This window comes from Peromyscus leucopus, chromosome 12, assembly GCF_004664715.2.
Source record: "Peromyscus leucopus breed LL Stock chromosome 12, UCI_PerLeu_2.1, whole genome shotgun sequence".
Classification (NCBI taxonomy): Eukaryota; Metazoa; Chordata; class Mammalia; order Rodentia; family Cricetidae; genus Peromyscus; species Peromyscus leucopus.
This window is the reverse complement of record NC_051073.1, coordinates 65,446,761-65,471,347: the sequence shown is the minus strand read 5'-3', so window position 1 is coordinate 65,471,347 and position 24,587 is coordinate 65,446,761. Positions and strand designations below refer to the sequence as shown.

The 24,587-nt window shown below is 46.6% G+C and overlaps 1 protein-coding gene across 1 annotated transcript in view; it reads right to left on the bottom strand.

Moving 5' to 3' along the window:
• Positions 1–3,238, bottom strand: part of Atp13a3 (ATPase 13A3) — an 86,616-nt gene extending 83,378 nt beyond the window's left edge. The window contains 2 exon segments of the mRNA XM_028861218.2: positions 2,261–2,307; positions 3,151–3,238. The gene's annotated coding sequence lies outside the window, so the exon portion shown is untranslated.
• Positions 3,239–24,587: the final 21,349 nt, after the last annotated feature.

Sequence of the window (24,587 nt, the reverse complement as noted above, 5' to 3'; positions counted from 1 at the left end):
CTGCCTGTTCTCAAAGTCTGACCACTGACTGGGTTCCATGAGTCAGTAATTCTATCCCAGCATATTGCTAAGATTACTGTTTATTTCAGGAATGAAGCACGTTCTTCAGTGGTTACAAAGCCACCATGATATAAAAAACACAATGAACAAAATGGGAAGAAAGGAACCCTAAGTGCCAGGAGAGCTGAGTGCTCCTTTCCTTTACATAGGCTCAGTTAACCCTAAAGCCCCTTTGAAATGTTATTCTCTAAATTGGAATGAAACAGGAAAGGGGAAAAAAGAACAGTTAAGCAACTTACAGTTTAAGGACTTTGAAGGCAGCCACAATCTAAGCTTAATAATACTTTCTGCAACACGGAAGTTCTTCTTTCTAGGTTTGTGAAAGTGTATGACTAGAAACTTATTGCAAAACCTCAGTCTCCTCATCTAGAAAATGAAGTTCGGGTTGGGGATTTAGCTCAGTGGTAGAGCTCTTGCCTAGCAAGTGCAAGGCCATGGGTTCGATCCTCAGCTCCAAAAAAAAAAAAAGAAAAAAGAAAATGAAGTTCAATAACTACCAAGAATTTATTTTAGAGCCTAGCACACAACTACTAACTACTGGCATTGACAAAAACAGGAAATCAGCAGTCAGGTCTGAGGACCACATTCCACACTCTCTTTCCATTACAGTTTTCTATAGTTGTCAACAGAGTTTCACGTAGCTCAGGCTAGCCCTAAACTGAGTCTGTGGTTAAGGATGCCTTGAACTTCTGATCCTCCTGCAGATTACAAGCATTTGACACCACACCCAGGATTCTACCCTGGATAGAGCCTCATGAATATAGTAGCAAGCACTTTACCAATTGAACTACATCCCCAGCCCAAACACTTATTCACAGAAGAATCAATATTTGAAAAATAAATGTTTTGGGCTGGAGAGGTGACTCAGCAGTTAAGAGCACTGGTTACTCTTCCACAGGACCAGGGTTCACTTCCCAGCACCCACATGGCAGCTCACAATTATAACTCCAGTTCCAGGGAATCCAACACCCTCACACAGACATGCATGCAGGCAAAACACCAATGCACATAAAATAAAAATAAATAATTTTAAAAAAATTTGGAAAACTGACATTACCTACTAAACTCTTTTAATACTAAAATCTGATACAGAACCAAGTGCACCTCAGACATTGAGTTTTGTTCTAATAACTATGAAACTAGTTCCATACCAATAGAGATAACTTGTATTATTTCAAACTCGTTCTAAATTAAAACTTCAAATTGTTACTGGTGGGCCTGGACAAAGAAATCAATCATCCTACAACATCTCAACATGAAGCAATTAAAATAATACCACCTTTCCTCCCCAATCCCATAACCAAAAACAATGTTTAAAATCTCAACTACGTCACCCTCAGCCTAACCTAATGATGAATGTTTGGGAAGAGACTAGAGCAGATACTAATACTAGGAAAGCAGCAAAATGTATCCTCGAGGCTAGAGGTAGGGGGGCTGCCTGTAATTCAACCTGGGCTGTACACAGCCAAACCTTGTTTTTAAAACTTTTGTTTTCCTCTTCTACAATCATTAGATTTACTATTTCAAAAAAAACTTTCAGAAACTGATGAACTTTTGAAGCTATTATTAAGCCCAGATGGGATGTCCACACAATCTACTTTGGCAACACAGCCTATTCAGCAAAGCAATAATCCTCAAAAAAGAATGCTGCAAAATCAATGCGTATTTTAGTAAAGAGGACTGGTTCTAATCAAAGGTGGAGCACTTTTAATGATGTACTGGCCCTTCAAAAATAAAGTCACTGGAATCAGAGAGATGGCTCAGCAGTAAGACTGCTTGCTGCTCTCACAAAGGACCTGAGTTCGGCTCCCAACACCCACAGCAGGCAGCTCACACCACCTGTAACTCCAGTTCCAAAGGGTCTGGCGTCCGAGGGCACCCACACATGTTACAGACATACACACATAAATAAAAAATACTTTAAAATAACAATAAACGTCCATGTTAGCCACAAACCCTCTAGAAGAATGTTCCCACATCCCTTGGAGTTAAAAAAAAAAAAAAAACAAAAACCTAACTCCGTGACTCACAAATAAAAACTCACCATTAACATGCTCAAGTATGTTCCTTCCATTCAGTTCAGAATCATGTAAGTTTCTAGGTTTACAACGCCCATTTATTTTGCACTCACATAAACCACTAAATACAGTTCTAAATCTAAAACATTAATGATTAGTAGTTAATTACGTAAGTGACTCACACCTCTTATGTGCAGACACCCAAGATCCTAGGACGCTGCTGTCAGTCCTAAGGGAAAAGGAAACAATAAACACCTGTCACAAAAGCTTTCCAAATTGGGAAGCCCCGAACAGTTACAGTCAATCCCGGTTGCTATTCCTTCCCTCCCTCCCTCCCAACTCCACACCCCATCACAAAACACACCATTCAGCCAACTGTCTGTGTGAAGGGCAGACCAGAAAGAACTATACTAGCGGAATGGGCTCTGGGTCCTTCTGGTCCTCCAGGGCCTGGCCTTTCTCTTCACAATCTCGAGTGTTGACATCACATCACATCCGCAGTCACTTTTCCTTTCTCGATTACCTGGGTTATCTATAAAGTGTGCTGATAATACCCTAGGTAATCCATTACTCCATGGCCCGGGCCGAACTTGAACTCAGTCAGCACCGGCACGAACCCATCAGGGACTCTGCCCACACTCTTCCTTCGGGGCACATCACCTTCCAGACTTTCTAGAGCGGCTGACCCACCGGCCGGGGGCCCGCACGCAGCGGATGCACTCCAGGCCTCCTCCACACCTACACGTGGTCCCAGGCAATGCCGGGTCTCGTCGCCCTCTCCCCGTCACACACACACACACACACACACCTTTCCCCGAGAGGTGATGTCCAATTCACACACACACACACACACACACACACACACACACAACACACACACACACACACACACACACACACACACACACACACACACACACCTTTCCCCGAGAGGTGATGTCCAATTCGGGCCGAGGAAGCAGCCAGCCACAGACTCACCTGGTACCCGCCACCCGGGCGACGCCGCTCGCCTTCTCCAGCCTCCCCATCTCCTCCGCCGCCCGCCCCACACCCCGCTCGCCCAATCACTCACCAGCCGCGTCGCCGTGCTGACTCCTCGGCGGCCTCCCGGCCCGGGCAGCCAAAAGGCCGCAGGGGACCGGGCGGCCGCTTTCGCCGCCGCCACCGCCGCCCGCCGCCGCCGCCGCCTCTCAGCCCAGCCCCATCGCCCTCGGCCAGCGCCGGCGGCCGCGGGTCGCTGGGGCTCGAGGCGGCGCCGCCGCCGCCGCCGCGCGTCGCGGCTCGGACCGTGAGGACGGAGGCGCAGCGGCGGGCCCGGGCCGCACCGGGCGCAGGGGCGTCCGCGCTCCGCTCGTCGGCGCCTGCGGCGGCGGCGGCGTGCAACCGGGCAGGGCGAGAACAAGGGAGCGCGGCGCGGAGGACCGGCAGGGTTTTCTAGGGGGGCGGCCCGCGTTGAGAAGAGGCCTCCCGCCGTCGGCGACGAAGCGGACCCCCCTCCCCGCGGCCACGGCGCCCGGTCACGCTGCGGGGAGGGCCGGCGGGCACACGGGGAGCGCCCCGCGAGCTCAGGACTCCCGCGCCGGATGTGAGGTCACGTGGTTGCCTCATCCCAGCGCCCCGCGCGGAGGGGCCGTCAGGGGGCGGGGCGAGTCCGCGGCCCCGCCCACCTCCTCGCCGTCGGGCCCCGCCCCCCCACCCCCCGCCCGCCTGAGCGAAAACCGCTAGCGGGAGGCGCCGTGAAAGAGCGCTCGGCGAGGGAGGCTGCTCCGGGCTCGTTTTGCGGGGGACTATGCACCGTGTGTGGCTTGCCATGCAACAAGGCGATCACAGTCCAAACCCCCATTTTATGAACAAAGAAACTGAGGCCCAGAGAGATGAGTGCTGACTTGTCTAAGGTAGCAGTCCAGAGAGGACGCCTGTGCTAGCTACCAAGGTGGAGAGAGAAATCCTAGCTCCGGGGCCAGACTCTTTCCCTCCTTAATCCCCACCTACACCCAAAAAAGAACACTTTTTCATTCCAATGGAACTCCTGGCCCAGCCCGCGGGCGTGGGACAGAGAACACAGTCAGGTAAGCAAGAGAAAGCTTCCACACCCGAGACCGCCTGGACCTCCGGGAGGAGTTTTTCCGGACAGTGCTGGATGCAAATTAAATGCTTCCCTCCACTGGAGACTTATCTCGGCGCTCTAACCAGCCCGGATATTCAAATCGCGGGTTTGGGTTTTCACTGCCTTCCGCTCCTCGCCGAGCCGAGCGAGCGCGGGAAGCAGAGCTTGCCACCTGCTGCCCCCAGCTCCGCCATCTTCTCGCCCTGAGTCTACCTCACCTGCATCCAGGCGCCTGGCCATCACTTGTTATTGTTCTCCTGCCTTCCTGCAGACATAAGCTGCTCGACGGTCTTAGAGGAAGGAACAGCATGTGCTCAAGCCTTGTTCCTCATACTTAGACATAGTCCACCAGAGGCAAGGAGCGTTCAGCCTAGTCACCTCTCAGGACATTGCCTCTTAGTCCGCAGCACAGCATGGCACCTCGCTTGGGTCAGTACAGTGTCCCAGAACCATGGCACTAGTTAATACACCTCATTTAGGAACTAAAAGGATGCTGCTTCCTCCCTCCACCCGCGGCGGTGGGGTCCTGGATGGCAGCCATGGAATTTCTTCTTGCCAGATGATCTGAACGACGCACTAAGCGAAGATAAGCCACAGCTGTGTATTCCCAGCTCTCCACTATGTTTCAAACTTTTGTGTGTGTTTCCTACCCCACGTGTGCTAGAGTAAGCAAATGGGTTAAGGATGGGGGAAGCCTGGGCAGGGCTGAACAAACCCCCACACACATTCCTTCCAGCGCCCTTGACTCCTGATTATTTACCTCTCAGATTTTAAACAAGCAAGCCTCTCCAGGCCCTGTAAAGTGTCAGGGCAACCATCCACTTAGAGTGCCCTCTTCAGTTAGCTGCCAAGTGTTTCTGGCCCTCTCCGCAGACCTCTTGAACAGTGGTCTCTCCTGGCTGCTTCTACTTCCTCATTCCTCAACTCTAGGCAAACTGACCACATACATACACACACAAACAAAGAGAGAGAGGCCCTTCTTTACCCTGCTCAGGTGAGAGTAGCCCATAACCTTCATGTCACCCACCATTGGGGCAGAAACTGTTTTGCTGCTTCCTCTGGACTACCTCTGCACCCCTGGGTGTTCTCGCCTCCTGGAATCACTCGACTACCTCAGTTTGCGGAGGACTGTGTTCTCTCTCTCCCAGTTCTCAAGTCCCAGTACCTAAGACCTCTGCCTTCATCCAAGGCATCCGTAAGTGCCACCAGTTGTGAAACAGCCCCTGAAATGCAGCGCAGCACTCTAAGCCCACCGCTGTCCTCCCTCTGCTTGACTCTCTCTGGGAGAATCCTCTCCACCCTTGTTCTGAACTCCCAAATCAGCCAGGCCCCTTCTTTTAAAAGAGAGAGAGAGTCAAATAAATAACCAACTACCTGCCATGCACCTCTATCTAAAGCTCACAGAAAAACACCCATGGCATGTCCAAAACTGAACTCATCATCTACCTTTATAACTGCCCCCCTCCCAAAGCTATTAGCACGACCATCACTCAGCCATCTGAATTAGAAAGTTAGGAGTGAATGAGTCACCCCTGATGACTCACTGAGGCCTATCTATTTCACCTCGAATTCCTACCTCCAGTCCCCTGGCACCCATCCTTCCTGAGCTATGCTTTGGCAGCCTCCCACCAGGCTTCTTCAGACAAACTCACCCTCCGCCCTGTTAAAACCCTCCAGTCAATGCACTCAGGCTTTTATTTTTTATTACACTTATGTGTTGGGGGGGCGGGGAGAGCATCATGGCATAAGGGTGGATGTCAGAGAACGACGACGTTTCAGAGTTGGTTCTACCCTCTGGTTCTACCCTCTAAGTCCCAGGGATGGAATTCAGGTGATCAGGCCTGGCAATGCCTAGACCGGCCATCTCAGGCTTTTAAAAGACACAAGAGCTCACACTTGGTGATACATGCCTGTAAAATCAGCACTAGGGAGGTGGAAGCATGGTGAATTTGTAGCCAGCTGGGACTATGAGACCCAGACAACTCATTTTGTTGTCTCAAACAACCTTGAAAAAAAAAAAGCCCAGACTTCAAGATGCAGCCACATTTCTCAAACTAAGGCAACTCATAGGACAAGGAAACTCCAGGAAGAAATAAAGCAGTTAAATGTTTCAAGAAGTTTTTTGCTACAGATGCTTGAAGTATGGAGAGAAGAGAATCTGAACACAGGTTTGGGGAGGAGATACTGAGTCAGGCTTGAACATGTTTAAAGGCTGAGGAAAACATGGAAAAGAGAGTCCCCAAACAGGACCGAAAGTGAGGAGAGCCAGTCTTGAAATGTTTGAAAGCTTGAATGATACTCAGCCTATCACATTTCTGAGCCCCAGACTTCTGTTCTGCTAGACCAGGCTTTCCTTTTCCTGGTCACTCACTGTTTAAGGCCCAGCCCCAGCTAAGTATGTTGGGCCACACCTAAAACTGAAGCTCTTAGGGGATGAGTCAGGAGGATCACATGAGTGCTGGAGTTCAAGGCCAGCCAGAGAAACATGGAGACTGCACCTCCAAAAAAGAAAAGAGCAGAAACAGAGACAACAGAGCACTCAGCCCAGGACCGCAGAGGCAGACCACAGTCCTACAGACACATCTGACCATTCTTGCGACAAAAAGTAGTTTCCATCATCAAAATCCATCTTTCCTTTTCCTCAACCCCCAATCCCTTCTATCACTTTAACTCCTGTGTTACCAAGAAAACTGCAAAGCATCTGTAGAGACTTATACTCAATCCCCTTGCCCCAGATCTACACATCACCCCCATACTACATCTAGTTTTTTTTTTATCCCATTCTAAAGACACAAAGCACCCTCCAGACAGAGCTATCTATCTATAACAGTGGTTCTCAACCTTCCTAATGCTGCAACCCTTTAATAAAGTTCCTCATGTTGTGGTGACCCCCAACCATAAAATTATTTTTGTTGTTATTTCATAATTTTGCTACTGTTATGAATCATAATGTAAATTTTTTGGAGGGAGGGGTCGCAATGCACAGGTTGAGAACCACTGCCCTAAGTTCAGGGCCAGGCCCCAAGGAGCTCATCACTGTTCTCAATGCCAGGGGACTCTGTGTTTCTAGCTCTCTACTCACACACCCTGACAGAATTCATCACCCCATCTTTCATTTTTATTTATTTTTTGTGCATGAGTGTTTTGCCTACATGTATGTCTGTGTACCACATGCCTGACTGGTACCCTTGGAGGCCAGAAGAGGGTGTCATCTCCTGGAACTGGAGTTACAGACAGGTATATAAGCTGCTTGTAAGTGGCCAGATTTGAACCTGGACCCTCTGGAAGACAGCTCTCTGCAGTCTGTTATTTATTTTTGAGACAGAGTCTCTCTTTGTCACTCTGGCTGGCCTGGAACCCACTATGTAGACCCAGAATGGCTTGAAATTTGTGGCAGTCCTCCAGGGAGTACCGAGATTCCAGGCATACCACCTACCTCTCCCTCTTTGAAACACCTTTTCTACCAATTATGTTTGATTATGTAGTCCTGGAATTCTTCCTCTTTGTTACTCCTCTCTGTCTGTCAGTCTGTCAGTCTGTCAGTCTCTCTCTCTCTCTCTCTCTCTCTCACACACACACACACACACACAACAGTCAAAGAGCCAAAGGATAACCCCTCTGATGTATACAATAACATACTCTTCCCAGGGAGCCTTGTCTACCATGGCTATAGCTACCATCTGCATGTACATTAAGAATTTTCAACTGCACCCCCACAGCCCACCCCTCTTTTCAGAGAGTCAGGACGGTACAGACCTCTGTCCCTACCTTTCTCATTGCTATTTGTTTCGTTTTTTAAGACTTAATTTTTTTTAATTATGTGGTGGTGGCGGGGTAGGGTGGGGGATGAGTATGGACATGTAAATGCCCAAGGCTGTGAAGGCCAGAGGTGCCAGGCCTCCTTGAGCCGAAGTTACAGGGTCTTCTGAGCCACTCAGTGTGGGTGCTGAGAATTGAACTTGAGTCCTCTGGAAGAGCAGCAACGTGTTCTCAACCACTGTGTCGTCTCTCAGCCCTTTTGGTTTTTTTTTTTGTTTTGTTTTGTTTTTTTTGTTTTGTTTTGTTTTTGTTGTTGTTGTTGTTAGTTTAGGGTTTTGTTTTGGTTTGTTTTTGGTTTTTTTGAGACAAGATTTCTCTGCATAGCCCTGTCTGTCCTGGAACTCACTATGTAAACCAATCCAGCCTAGAATTAATTCAGAGATCAGCTTGGTTTTACCTCTGCTTCTCAAGTGCTTAGACTAAGTACGTATGCCACATACCTGGTTTATGAAATGCTAAAGACAGAACCCAGGGCTTTGTGAATGCTACACACATAGTTTACCAACTGAGCTACATCCCAAGCCCATTTTAGGTTGTTCTGAGGCAGTTTCATGTATCCCAGGTTTTCCTCAAACTTATTATGCAGGTAAAGATGACCTTGACGTTCTTCCTCTAACCTCCCAAGTGCTGGAATTGGAAGTATGTGCCATCACCAGGTGGTATGTGGCACACACCTTTAGTTCCAGCCCTTTAGAGGCAGAGAGGCAGATGGATCTCTGTGAGCTCTAGGCCAGCCTGGTCTACAAAGCGAGTTCCAGGACACTAGAGCTATTAGACAGAGAAACCCTGTCTCGAGGGGGGAAAAAAAGCCTGTGCCATCAGGCTGGCTAACATACTACGTTTTCTTATCTACTACTGTCAAAGGGCACCTTGGTTGGTTCTATCTCTTGGCTATTGTGAATCTCATTAAACATGAGAGTTCAGGCATCCCAGTCATGGAATGATTTCATTTCCTTTTGGATGCTATTCTTTGTATTTCCTACTCTTTCACTACCCACCACCAGTCTAATATCATGGCCATTACAAATCTGTCCACATGTCTCCGTGACCATTACCACTAGAACGATCCCAGTCACCTCCATCTCTCAACCGGAACTGTTGCAGTGCCCCCCCATCTGATTTCCCCACTGTCACCCTTGCCCCTTCCAACCACGCGCTCACATCCCGCGCATGCGCAGGGCATAGCTATGGACGACGATTTTCAGTGGCTGCCCATTTCGCTGGGAATCAAGCGTAAACTGTTGACCTCCGAGGTCCAGGCCTTTCCCCTTTCAGTGGCACTTGGCCACCCTCACCCTGAGTCCCCTGTCCCCCTTCCTCATCCTTGTCATAGGGTCCTCTCTCAGTTCCTCATGCACACCCAGCTCTTTCCTGGCTCAGCCTTTGCACAACCCTCCCCCTCCCTCCCTTCCCCTTTCTCTTGTTGTAAGCTGACTCTTAGGAACTTGGCTCGGGGCTTAAACACTCACAGGTCAGATCTTGAGAAAGTGCCGGCCATTCCTTCTCTCCCTTTATCTTCTTCTATCTCCTTTGCTCATATTGGCACCATTGCCACAGTTTTACTTACTTGCCAGTATAGGTTTATTTAAATCTCCACATAGTATACATTACCATACCATACTATACTATACTATATACTGTACTATAACCTCTGGGAAGATGGGAACCACAGACCAGGGGTGTAGCTCCATGGCAAGACACTTGCTGAGCACCCCACAAGGCCCTAGGTTCAATCCCCGGCACTAACAGAGAGAGAGAGAGAGAGAGAGAGAGAGAGAGAGAGAGAGAGAGAGAGAGAGAGAGACCTATTTGTGGTCCCAGCATCTTTCAAGAAGAGGCATTTAAAGAGAAGGTGAAGGGCTGGTGGGCTGGCTCGGCAGGCAAAGGCACTTGCTGCACAAACTGGCAATGCAAATTCCATCCTAGGAGCCCACCTTAAAGGTGGAAGGAGAAACCGCCATACTGATTTCCACAGTGGTTGTACAAGTTTACATTCCCACCAATAGTGGAGGAGTGTTCCCTTTGCTCTGTATCCTCGCCAACATAGACTGTCATTAGTGTTTTTGATCGTAGCCATTCTGACAGGTGTAAGGTGGTATCTCAGGGTCATTTTGATTTGCATTTCTCTGATGACTAAGGATGTTGAGCATTTCTTTAAATGTCTTTCAGCCATTTGTGATTCTTGTTTTGTGAATTCTCTGTTTAGCTCTATAGCCCATTTTTAAATTGGATTGTTCTGTATTTTGATGTCTAGTTTCTTGAGTTCTTTATATACTTTGGAGATCAATCCTCTGTCAGATGTGGGGTTGGTGAAGATCTTTTCCCATTCTGTTGGCTGTCTTTTAGTCTTATTGACCATGTCTTTTGCCCTACAAAAGCTTCTCAGTTTCAAGAGGTCCCATTTATTAATTGTTGCTCTCAGTGTCTGTGCTACTGGTGTTATATTTAGGAAGTGATCATCTGTGCCCATGCGTTCTTCAAGAATACTTCCTACTTTCTCTTCTAGCAGGTTCAGAGTAACTGGATTTATGTTGAGGTCTTTGATCCACTTGGGCTTGACTTTTGTGCATGGTGACAGATATGGATCTATTTGTAGTCTTTTACTTGTTGACATCAAGTTATGCCAGCACCATTTGTTGAAGACACTTTCTTTTTTCCATTGTATAGTTTTGGCTTCTTTGTCAAAAATCAGGTGTTCCTATGTGTGTGGATTAATGTCAGGGTCTTCAATCTGATTCCATTGGTGTGTATGTCAGTTTTTATGTCAGTACAAAGCTGTTTTTATTGAAATTTTCTTAAGTGACCACTGGGTATCCTGGCATGACTATCAAGAGTTCAAGGCCAGCCTTGGCTAGATAGTGAATATGAGTCCAAGGCCAGACTCAACTACATTATACTCTGTACCAAATCAAGCAAACAAAAAAATTGGCAATAAAGATAAGATCGAAGCCGGGCGGTGGTGGCGCACGCCTTTAATCCCAGCACTCGGGAGGCAGAGGCAGGCATATCTCTGCAAGTTCGAGGCCAGCCTGGGCTACCAAGTGAGTTCCAGGAAAGGCACAAAGCTACACAGAGAAACCCTGTCTCAAAAAAAAACAAAAAAACAAAAAACAACAAAAAAAAAAACAAAACAAAAAAGATAAGATCGAGAGCATAATAACTTAGTTATTACTAGGGCTTGAGAGAACAGAAAAAGAAGGGACAGAGAGGAGCTGAGTGTCAGGATGGGACTGAAGCTGTGTAGACAGAAGTTTGTTATAGAGAAATAAAGTCAACAGACGTAAAAAAAAAAAATAGCAATAAAAGGCAGATGTAAGCCAGGTGGTGGTGGCGCACATAAAGATCCCAGCACTCGGGAGGCAGAGGCAAGTGGATCTCTGTGAGTTCGAGACCAGGACAGCCAAGGCTACAGAGAAACCCTGTCTCAAAAAAAAAAAAAGGCAGATGTAGCTGAGTATGGTGGCCCTCACCTTTAATCATAGCACTGGGAGTGTTGAATCTGAAAGACCTGTAGTTCAAGGCCAGTCTTACTTACTTGAAAAGAGGGTGAGGAGAGGAAGGGAAGGAGGGAGGGAGGGAAGGAAGGAAGGAAGGAAGGAAGGAAGGAAGGAAGGAAGGAAGGAAGGAAGGAAGGAAGGAAGGCAGGCATGTATTTCTATTACCTGGGAAATGCAGGCTGGAAGATTAAAAGTGCCAGACCATCATGAGATATATACTGAGAACTTGTCTCAAAACACCAAAACCAGACTCAGTGAGCTAGTTCAGGGAGTAAAGATGTTTGAGGCCAAGGCTGATGACCTGAATTTGATCCCTGGGACCCACAAAGTTGCAGACTTCCATGAGCTGTCCTTTGGTCTTCACATGTGGACAGTGACGTGCGCACACCCACACACTCCCTCGTGTGAGCTTATCACTCTCTGTTTACTGTTTGGTGTCCCGTTTCTCAGCATTTATGCATGAATGCCTGTGTTTCTTCTCCTTTTGTTACTCATTCTTGGCATGGGGTTTTCTTTTTGTTTGTGTGAGGTAAGATACTCAGTTTTACCAGACATCAGAGGCTGTCTTTGGACTCCTGGTCCTCCGGCCTTCATGTTCCAAGTACTTAAAGCACAGGCATGTGTTCCCATACTCGTGTGTCACCATACTTGATTGACTCAGTTTAGTGTATTATTTTACCCAGTGTTTACAACAGTCTTAGGAATTGTAAACTGTTATTATGTCTGTTTACAGATAACACTGAAGAAATCTTCAAATCTCATTTTGTAGAATAGATAGGTAGGTAGGGAGAGAGAGAGAGAGAGAGAGAGAGAGAGAGAGAGAGAGAGAGAGAGAGAGAGAGAGAATCCAAGGCCACAGAGTCAGTAAACATAACATGCAGCATTCAGATGCAAACAGCTTGTTTCTAGGGTTAAACTCCTGACAGCCAAGACCAAGTGAAGCCATGATGATCAGCCTCTGGCATGTAGGGTGTCTGCTCAAGCACCCAGACTTCAGCTGGCTGATGAACAAGACCTTCTTACCTACTGCTAGATGCCTACCTCTTTCAGAGCAATGGGACAGAATGCTGCTGAGCAAGCCTACAGAGCACTGGGTGACAGAGACACTGATTTTCAGACTTGCTATGGCCCCATAGCAATGGAATGGTTCCTGCTGTGGATATCGTTTTGTATAAATAAAACACTGATTGGCCAGTGGCCAGGCAGGAAGTAGGCGGGACAAGGAGAGAGGAGAATTCTGGGAAGTGGAAGGCTGAGTGGGGGAGACCTGCCAGCTGCCGCCATGAAGAGCAAGATGTAAGGTACCAGTAAGCCACGAGCCATGTGACAACTTAGATTAATAAAAATGGGTTAATTTAAGATAGAAGAACTAGATAACTAGAAGCCTGAGCCATTAGGCCAAACAGTTTAAATAATATAAGAGTCTGTGTGTTTATTTTATAAGTGGGCTCCGGGACTGGCAGGAGCTGGAGAGAAAACTCTTTAAGCTACAGGTTCCTGTTTTATGTATTGATTTGTTTGGTTGGTTTTGGAAACAGGGTCCCTTATAGCCCAGGCTGGCTTTTGAACTCCGATCCTCCTGCCTCTACCCACAAGTACTGAGACCACGGGTATGTGATCCCATGCTAGACTCAATACCATTTTATAGGGAGGAAAACTGAGGATCAGAGGAGGAGATAATTTGTGTGAGTCCTTCAGACTAAGTCCAGCCTTCTGCTGCCTCCACAAGAGAAAATATGTGTTCTAAGACAGATGTGACGGAGCGGTGGAGGCACACAACTTTAATCCCAGCACTCGGGAGGCAGAGCCAGGCGGATCTCTGTGAGTTCGAGGCCAGCCTGGTCTACAGAGCAAGATCCAGAGAAGGCACCAAAACTACACAGAGAAACCCTGTGTGTGTGTGGGGGGGGAACACACAGATGTGATGGCTCACACTTGTAATTCTAATACCCAAGGGTATTAGAGGTAGGAGGGTCACTGGGAGTTTGAGGTCAGCCTGGGCTACACAGTGAGTTCCAGGCTAGCATGGGCTATAGAGTCAACTCTGTCTCAAAACAACAATTACAAAAGAATAAGAAAAGGAGAAGAAAACTAAGCCCAGTGTGGTGGCTCATTCTGTAATCTGTCCCTCATGAGGCTGGAACAAGAGGATCACCATGGGTTCAATGTCAGCTAGGACTGTCTAGTAAGCTTCAGGTCAACCTGGGCTGGCTACAGAGTGAGACTTTCTCTCAAAGGAATGAACTAGGCATGGTGGTATACACCTTTAATTCCAGGCCAACCTCATCTACACTGTGAGATCCAAGCTGGCCAGGACTACATGGTAAAACCAACAATCGACAACGTGAAAAAACAAGGCAGGCGAGATGGTTCAGAGCCTCAAGATGGGGAGTTTGATCCCCAGGACCCACATGGTGGAAGGAGAGAACCAACTCCTGAAAGTTGTTCTCTAACTTCCACACCTGCAGTGTGGCATGTGCACACCTACACACACACACACACACACACACACACACACACACACACACACTGAATACATGAGAATATATGTAACAAAATAAACATTTTAAATTGAACAAAAGCAAGGACTTTGAGTACTGGAGCACTTGGCTAACTAGCTAGCATACATGAGGCCCTGGTTCATCCTCAGCGTGGCAGAATAATAACAGCAATAACATGCTTATGAGAGATATAATGGATCACAGGCCACTACTGTTTGCAAACTTGTTTCCCGACAGGGACCTCTTTACTGGCCTCCCATAGATTAAAAACCAAGGTTAGTTATGTGTTCCAGTTCTAAGGTATGAATGGTCCCACCCCACTCAATTTCAACTTCCTATGGGTTTAACAAGTAGGTCACAGAATTACTGAGAATTCTGCAGTCAGCTTGAGAGCACCCATGCAAACCTGCCCTAACACTGTACTTACAGTACTCCTCATGTGAAGCTGGAGAGAAGTGCAAACAGCTCTTCAAGTGAGGAGTTGAAGGGCGGGCTGCACCTGGCTCACTTGTTGCAGAGAGTGTCCTTGTGTCTAGATGTGGTGACTGCGTTTGTATCAAGAAAAGAGCAGGTGTGCTAAAGGCAGAGAAACTGACTTTAAGTCTTAGCCTTCTCCTTGTAAGCCAAACATTTCTTAATTGGAATCCCAATTGTTGTATTATTTTTATTTGTGGTATTGTGAATCAAACCTAGAGCCTCATGCATGTTAGGAAAGCACTGGGTCTCTTATTTTGAAATAACTTTTTACTTAGTTGCCCAGCCTGGCCTTGAACTCATAATCCCCCTGCCTCAGCCTGCAAAGTAGCTGGCCTTACAGTAGTTCTGTGCCAGCAGAGCACGCCAATCTCAGCTCTAATGAGGTATCACCCCCTCACAGGATATTTGATCATCTAACAACCATGCTTAGCGCTTACTATCTGTCAGGCATGGAGTACTCCCCAAGTCGTATATCAGCCTAGAGGTGAAGGGACAAGCGCAGAGACCATAATTCTAGGTCACACAGCTACCAAGCAAGACTCAGCTGCTGAGCCCATGTCTTTCTCCTAGAATCTAGAGTGGGTCGTGACCCCTTTGGGGGTTGAATGACCCTTTCACAGGGGTCACCTAAGCCCACTGGGGGCAAAGATAATCATTATATTATGATTCCTAACAGCAGCAAAATTATATTTATGAAGTAGCAATGCAAATAGTTTTATGGTTGGGGGGGGGGTTTAACCAAACATGAGAAACTGTATTAAAAGGGTCGCATCATTAGGAAGGTTGAGGACCACTGATCTCAAGTCAGTTGGCTACCTAGCTCCCTCCTTTCTCTGTTCACTCTTCCTTCCTTTTCTTCCTTTCTCTCTTTTTGTTTTTTCACATTCAGCTGCAGCTAGGAGCCAGCCTCCAGCTTTGTGCCTGCACCCACTCTTCCACCGTGCTGTACCCCCCCACATGCACCAGTTTTCTCGAGGTTCCTGGAACACCGTACCACACTCCTCCACACTGTCTATGGCAGTGTTCGTTCTCTGAGAGAGAGAGGTGAGGAACAGTGAGAAGGGCCACACGGGCCACACAGCCAACACACTTTCCAGAGAAGCCTTGCTGACATCCGTTCTATGGCATCCTGCCCGAGTGCATGGGGTGACACGCTGGTTATTAGTTGTGGCTGAAACTGGTTTGGAAATTACCTTTGCTGACCAATAAGACAAGTGAGAATATAATGTCAGTGCGGTGACTGGACCGGATCTTGTATTCTAACAGTTGGGTCAGTGAAATGGCACTCTTTATAGCACAAGGTGTGACCTTTGATGATAAATAATCCATAGAAATCTGTGTTTTTAAGGTCTTGAGCCAATGTTTTTCCCCAGCTGCCTAACCTACTCCCATTCTTAGGAGTACCTTTCTCTCTCTCTCTCTCTCTCTCTCTCTCTCTCTCTCTCTCTCTCTCTCTCTCTCTCCCTTGTTTGTTTTGTTTTTCTGAGACAGGGTTTCTCTGTGTAGTTTTGGTGCCTGTCCTGGATCTCGCTTTGTAGACCAGGCTGGCCTCACACTCACAGAGATCCGCCTGGCTCTGCCTCCCAAGTGCTGGGATTAAAGGCGTGCGCCACCACTGCCTGGCTCTTTCTCATTCTTAATGAACTGTCTCTATCCAGTCAGAGAGAGAGTGAGAACACTTCTGTTTCCTACTTCTTGGGATTCCAACACCTTTGGGTTGACATGAACTCAGCCAGGCCTGCTAACGTAACACACACCTGTAATTCCACTCATGTGGGAGGATGAAGCAGGAGGGTATAAACACAAGACATGCCTGGGCTACCAAGGAAGCATGAAGTCAGTTGGACAATGTAGCAAGACCCTTTGTGTAAAACACATCTGTAACCCCAGCAGCTACGTAGAGGTGGGAGAATCAGAGTTGGAGCTCAGGAGCCTTTCTTGTGTGTGTGTCGGGTGGTGGTGGGGGGGTGTAGCTCAGTGGTAGCCACGCTGCTCATCTTGTGTGAGGCTCTAGGTTCCGTCATGAAGAGGGGAGAGGGAAGGAGAAATTCAAAGGCTGCTCATGCAGTCCCGCTGGATGACTCCCCTGCCTAAAGAGGGGCTTTTTGCACAGCAGGGCAAAGCCGGCTCTTCCGCGGCGCTGAAGCACCAGGCGGGCATCTCGACACCTGTCACCCTGTACCCTGGGCTGCGTCTCCAAGTGCCCGTGTCACATTCCAAAGAAGCTCCTCGAAGCCTGGCCTTCACAGGCCTCCTGTACAGTCAGTCGTTAAAAACTTCCCCTGACCTTTGTAGCTACTTCCTACGAGCCTCTGAGGGACGGACTGCCAGCCACCCGTGGCCTGTTTTCCGAGCTGGCAGCTTTGGCTTCTAGAGCAAACATAGAACAAGCTCAGCCTCCAGGGTGATCTCCTGAGGTTTGTTTTTTTTAGGGTTCCTAGTTCCAAAAGAAGATTGTTTTCATGGGAAGGATTAGTAGGGTGGTTGGGAGCCTGAATGCCACATTCAGGTAGATAGACTCTCACAGCTATAACCCATAAGTCTCTAATCTCAAGATCTGGATAGCCAGAAGGCTGTAATCTTCTATTTGCTTAAGACAGTTGCTTCCTTGTAAGTTAGGGGAAGGGGAGGGGCTTTGGCTCTTATTTACTTTTATTTTTTTCCTCAAAGCAACGGTACCTCCGCAGAGTTAGTAAGTTAAGGCAATACTGACTGCCAGCCGCGGTATGGGAGTTCCACTGCCAAAGAATTTCTTCCTTAGACTTTTCAAAAGGGAGCCTGTCCAAGACACGCCTTGAGCTCGGCTTCACCTGTAATCTAATCCAGGGGAGGAAGCCGACTCCAAATAGCTCAAGGTTCCGCAGACTCCTCAACAGCTGCCACCACCAAAGGAAAGCAAGCCAGGCTCTAGGGCGGAGAGGAACTCGGACACTGTGTCAGCTCCGTGACACATGGCCTGCCACCGAAAGTCCTTAGACGGACCCAAATAGTTCCTATTAGCAGCCAAGCAACACCGAGGTGGAACCTCTCGGGAACTGAACTGCAAGTTCGCTATTCACATTTAATCTTGGTCAAAAGGCCAAGAAGCCGCGCCTGTAAGAAGAGAAAAAAGGAAAGGAAAAAAGGAAGGAAGAAACAGGTTCACACTGTATAGCCTGGGTAGGCTGAACTTGAGTCTTTTGTGTCAGCATCCCCAGGGATGAGATGATACACACGGGACATCATGCCTTGAAAGTTCCATTCATCTATCTATCCATTCATTTATTTGGAGGCAGCGTCTCCTGTAGCTCACATTTGGCATCAAATTCACTATGTAGCTAAGGCTATGACGGGAGCCATGAGCCTAAGTGACCCTTGACACACGTGCCGCCATATTTGGGCTTCTCTCCTCTTTTTCTAGATCTAGGCCTTGCTTAAGGCTCCATAGCACCAGAACCTCTTCCTACAGATACCAGAACCTCTTCTCAGAAACCAGGTGACCACGCTGCAGTTAGGCAATTAGGCAAGAATAGATAATCCCCATAGCAACATTCCCTGCTGGCTGAACAGCCCATGATTAAAGTCCCCTCCCCCCGCCTATATATGCCTTAAGGGGAAAATAAAATTTAAGCTTGATCGGACGTCCTGTCTTGCTCTCATTCTTTGTGTCTCTTGTCCCTCTCATTCGCCGGCCCTCCCTTCAGGTCCCCGTTGAAGACCCCGCTGGCCGGGACAAGGCTGGCCTTAAATAACACACGATAAAGCTGAGGTTGGCACTGAACTACTGATTCTCCTGTCTCTTCCTTCCAGGAACAGGGATCACAGTCATTGTTAGCATTCTGGTCCGCCTCTTGGGGCCCAGCGTCCTGATATCATCTTACATAAAGTCCCCTTTAAAAGAAAAACCTCCCCCCTTTCTCTCTCTCTTCCTCTCTCCAGCTCTCTCCTTCCGTGAGGCAGTGAGCACCTTTGCTTCTCTCTCTCCCTCTCTCTCTCTCTCTCTCCCCCCCCTTCCCTCCCCCCTTTAATAATAAAACTTTCCACATGGATGCCGCGTCTGCATGGTGTAACTTTTCACCGCACCATGACGCTGCCACCACATCTGTATGGCGTGGCTGACTTTTCACTTTGGGCCAAGGCCTCCCCACGCCAGTTTCACAAGTCATGAATCAGGAAGCTCTTTTTGTCTCGCTATGTTGCTCAGGCTAGCCTTGAACTCAAGATGGTCTTCCTGCCTTAGGCTCCTGAACGCTGGGGTAATAAATGTGTGCCATCATGCTCAGCAAATGTATAGGTGATTTTATTTTCCAGTGATTATGGGTCGAACCTAGTATATGCCAGACCAGCGCCCTCCCCACTGAGCAAGAACCTAAAAACCCTAAACTTATTTAAAGGTAAATTTAAGTACAATTATGACCTTAGTTTGTTTTTATGTTTTTAAGATTTATTTTGTTTTATGTGTATGTGTGTCGGCCAGACTGTATGAAATGTGTAACACAGACATTGCAGGTGTCCATGGAGACCAGAAGAAGTTGTCATATCTTCTGGAACTGGAGTTACAGACAGTTGTGAGTTGTCTCGAGGAACTGAACCCAGGTCCTCTGCAAGAACAGCAAGTGCTCCCGACCTCTGAGGCATCTCACCAGCCCTCTTGGCTTGTTTTTTAAATACAGGAGCTCCTGAGTTTATGATGCAGTCTGTAATGATAAATCTGTTGTAGACTTGAAATATTTTATGTTGAAAATGCCTTAATAAGCCAGGTGAAACTGAACATCCCAACTCAGCCCCACAGTAGATTGCTTCCCTTGGCCTACATATGCATCATGTGCACACACAATAATAATGGGCGGGGTGGTGGTGGTGGTTGTGGTGGTGGCGGCGGCTGCAGTGGCTGCAGCGGCACACACCTTTAATCCCAGCACTCGGGAGACAGAGGCAGGCGGATCTCTGTGAGTTCGAGGCCAGCCTGGTCTACAGAGCGAGATCCAGGAAAGGCGCAAAGCTACACAGAGAAACCCTGCTGTGGATATCGCTCTAAATAAATAAAACACTGATGGCCAGTGACCAGGCAAGAAGTATAGGCGGGACAAGGAGAGAGGAGAATTGGGGAAACAGAAAAAAGGGGGAGAGACACTACAGCCACCGCCAGGACAAGCAACATGTAAAGACGCCGGTAAGCCACCAGCCACGTGGCAAGGTATAGATTTATAGAAATGGGTTAATTTAAGATATAAGAACAGTTAGCAAGAAACCTGCCACAGCCATACAGTTTATAAGAAATATAAGCATCTGAGTGACTATTTTATACGTGGATTGTGGGACTGCAGGGCTTGGGGAACCTGGAGAGAAGCCCTCCAGCAACAAATGGCGCCCAACGGCTCAAGTTTCCATCTTAAACCTGACAATATTTAATAACCAATTCTAAACAGAGCCAAAACCAGGTTCCTGCTTCTTGTCTCATACAGGCAGCTAGACGCCACAAAACGCAGGTTTGAACACTGGCGGGTTCCTGGTGTGTGCGTTTGACCAGCAGTATGGCAGAAATGAGGCATCTGCCAGCAACACATTAGGCTGTGTGGTAGATTTAGTCTTTACTAGTATTAAAAAAAAAAAAAAAAAAAAAAAAAAAAAAAAAAAGAGGTTTCTGGGCTACACGCTGCTTTGATAAAAGCATAGACCTACTATTTCTGAGACTTGATGACTCCCAGAGCTGGAGAAAACGTACCACCACCATGTTGAAAAGCTGAAGGGGGCAGAGCCAGCAGCCACACCGCCATTTCAGGCTTAGAAGGCTACAGTCAATAAGACTGATTCAGATAAAATAGTTTATAATACATGTAAAAATGTATGTAGGTTTAAAAGACAAAAATATATATATACCACTATATAAACAAATAGTATCTAAAAATAAATTGTTTAAAAAAAAAAACAGTAAAGGTAATAAGCCACGTAAAGATGGCTATCACACAGAAAATCTGGATTATGTTGTCTTTGATATTTGTAACTAAAGAAAAACATTTGATTGTAAAAGCTGTTCAGTTATGCCAAAATGTACATTTTAAAGGTACCTTGACTTCAAAATTTGGATATAAGGATATGTTACTTTGGAAAAGAGGTTCTGCTTTTGTTTCCACAGAAAGCCAGAGGCTATGGATTTGTTCCAGATTAAGATACATCAGGTTTGACCAGCCAAGACCCCCTGAAAGGTCTCCGATGACACCATGGCCCAGATGATCCAACATCCAGAACGGTTTCAAGGCAACTGGCTCCCACAATACAGCCTCATGGACTATTCCATAATCCTAAAATTTTCTTTGCGTCCCCATAAGATACAGCGCCCCCCCTCCAGCAGGAAGTAGTAAGAGATGCTATGCCCAAATTCCCAAATATACCAAGCTGGCTTTAGAGTTGGAATTGGCTCACTCCCCCTCTAAACCCAGACATATTGCTTAAAAAAAAATGGTTAAGAGATTCTTGTGTCCCAAATCAGAAGAACCCTCTGGTGTGGGACAGAGAAAAACCAATATTTTTATTTAAAACAGGTTGATTATAAGTGTGATCTCTTTCTAAAAAAGAAAAGGGGATATGATATAGATATATAGGGTATAGAGATGATTAAAAAAAGGGTAGATTAATAAACCTACTTTTAAAGAACAACTTGTTTAAAATGTTTTACATTGGTATAGATTTTAGTTTATGTTTAAAATGTTTTACATTGGTATAAATTTTAGTTTATTGATACAAACTTAAAGTTAATTTTGTTGTCCTGTATATATATTTCTATTCTTGTTTGAGATATTATATTTATGTAACTCATTTAAAATTGTAATGGATAATTAAATAGAAGCAATAGCGATTCTGTAAGTAAATATAGTCATCTATGATAATCATATTTATAGCCATGTTAGATAAGTCTTCTAGGTATACATAGATATATTTCAAATAGATAGGTAATCTTCAAACACTTCATAGACCTAGAGAATATGGCATTTAAATAACTTAGAATTCTGTTGACGTGAGACACAATCGCTCCTGGCTGCACCAATTTGATCCCGAGAGAATGTTGGACTTCTAAGACATTTCCATTTGGAAGTTTGTCTTTTTGGCACAAAATGGCCTACTGGGCAAAGAACTGCCCTTGCCTTGACAGCTGACAGTACAAATGCAATGCTATCCTTCCTGGACAAGCGGGACACAAGGAAAGCGACCACTGTACTCTGCCAAGACAGGGTAAGATGGTCTTTCAGAATTCCTGCTTCTAAAAATGGTCTGTCAGATACTCTAGGCCTGTAGCCAATTTGAATGCACCAACAATGCTGAGAAACATTAGTTGACTGTCCAGGCTGCCAGCTGTCTTGGTCTACTCTTACAAGATTCCCGGAAGTTGCTTGTATCCATCTACCATTTCTCAGGTATCATTATAGCCTTCTGAGGTCTTTGATGTGGTTGAAGACTAGATAGTTGTAATTTCCTCAGTTATTATAAAAGATAAGTTAGATATAAAACCTTAAACTCACAAATATAAGATAGATAGGACATCTTTAATATTGTAACTGTAATTCTTGCTTGATAATTGTTTTGTTATATGTAATTTTACCATGTTTTAAAACCTTCCTTTTTAAAAAAAGAAGAAAAGGGGAAGTGCTGTGGATATCGCTCTGTATAAATAAAACACTGATGGCCAGTGACCAGGCAGGAAGTATAGGCGGGACAAAGAGAGAGGAGAATTGGGGAAACAGGAAGAAGGGGAGAGACACTACAGCCACCGCCAGGAAAAGCAACATGTAAAGACTCTGGTAAGCCACGAGGCAAGGTATAGATTTATAGAAATGGGTTAATTTAAGATATAAGAACAGTTAGCAAGAAGCCTGCCACGGCCATACAGTTTATAAGTAGTATAAGCATCTGAGTGATTATTTTATACGTGGATTGTGGGACTGCAGGGCTTGGTGGGACCTGGAGAGAAGCCCTCCAGCAACAAAACCCTGTCTCAAAAAAACAAAAAAACAAAAGAAGAAAATCAGAATCATATTCATCTTTTCACACATACCCCCCCCACACATACTGCATAATAACAATGTTTTGCATATCATAGTCAGAAAATAGGACTCGGGAAACAACCCCCAAGAAGGTAGGAACTTAAAAAAAAAAAAAAAAAGAGGGTAGGAACTTTATCCATTCAGTCCTTTTCCCAGCAGCCAGGACAAGAAGCAGCAGGTAGTACATACACTCAGAAGATGATAAAGAACTGGAAAGATGGACAGCTCAGCCGTAAAGAGCACTCTATCAGAGGACCAGATTTCCGTGCCTGCACTCCATCAGGTGGTTCACAAACACCTGTCTGTGCCTTTGGCTTCAAAGGCCCCCACTCCCGCTTCTGGACTGGAGTAGCCCAACTCAGAGAGCGCAGGCAAAAGTAACATCCTTGAACCAAGGGCTTACAACAGCCGGCGGGAATAACTGGGGAACCCCAGCGGCCACTGTCCGGCTGGGGGGTCTCCACTGCGGGCTCTGGGGAGACAGCTTTCCCTCTGAGCATGAACTTTCAGCTTCTCCTTCCTAATGCAGACATCTTTATGCCACAGGATAAACAAGGGTAACGGCTGTTGGAAATGGTTGCCTTCAAGCTGTTCTCAATGCTTCTAAACTTCCCTAGTCCTTTGGCTGTTCTCCTTTCTCTCTGCTTTAGGGTGAGAGGGCCAGCCCGCTCCAACAGTCTCGGAAGACACTTGAAATAAACATGCCAGAGTCCGGCATACAAGTGTGTCTCCTTCCCTCCCAAAGTCTCTTCTAGCCTGGTGGTGGTGGTGGTGGTGGTGGTGGTGGTGGTGGTTGCGGCGGCGGCAGCAGCAGCAGCAGCGCCCGCTTTTAATCCCAGCACTCGGGAGGCAGAGGCAGGCAGATCTCTGTGAGTTCCGAGACCAGCCTGGTCTACAGAGGGAATTTCAGAATAGCCAAGGCTAAACAGAGCAACCCTGTCTCAAAATGCCACCCACCCCCAAAAGTCTCAGTAAATGGAAACAGTAAGTGACAATTTACTAATATAATTTATATTATGTTTGTTAGGACTCAGGCTGCCTAACTATCCAGAAATGAGCTCAAGCTGGACTAAAGGATTCTGGATGTGAGATATAAACCGGCATTCCTCAGGGACTTGTGAAATCAGCTCCTTTTATGTCAAAAAGAGTCATTTTCCTTACCTCTGGCTAAAAGAACATACGGCTACCTATGGTGCCTATCAGCATATCAAAACTCATGCTGGCCACCAGGTTCCCTCCGTATCCCTAGTAATATATTTCAAAGTCCACAATAAAATCCTGGCCCTTCCCAGCTACTCGTCCTCGTTATAATCCACATAAGTTGTCCACCACCACCACCAACCTCTTGCTCTCTGGCTATCATGCTCTCTATTCTTTTCCACTCTTCCACTTCCTTAGCCCTGGCCATATCTAGTCTGTTTTTCTATTTCTCTGCTCTGGATTCTTCCAGATGCCTCTGGATGTTTTTTCTCTCTTATTCACAAATAAAACTCTTCCCCTAATAATGTGGCCATGTGGGCAATTTCTCTACTCCCTCACATACCATGTTCATGGATCAAAGTTCTTTTGAAGACTGCAGAGATAGCTCAGTCAGGAAAGTGCTTGTCTTACAAGCCCAAAGACTCCAGTTCAATCCCCAGACCCCACATGAAAAGAGAGGTGTGATAGGGTTTCATTGGTAATCCTTACCCTAGGAAGACAGAGACCAGAGGATCCTTGGAACTGCCTAGCCAGGCAGTCGAACCTAATCGGTAAGTTCCTGGCCAATGAGAGGCCATGTCTCAGAAGTGGCTGGCCCCCGAGGAGTGACACTAAGGTTGACTTAGGTCCCCACACTCAGACAAATATGGATGCACACTTGCACGTACACACACACACACACACACACACACACACACACACACACACAGAGTTTTCTTTTTAAAACTTTGTTTCTTCTGCTCTAGATTTTCTTTAGCACTGGAGACTATACCACTGAGTCACATCCCTGTAACACGAATTGCTAAGCGGTCTTATTAATACAAAATCCAGAGCCAGATATTGGGGTGAAAGCTGAAAGATAGGAGAAGCAGAACAAGCCACAGCCAACC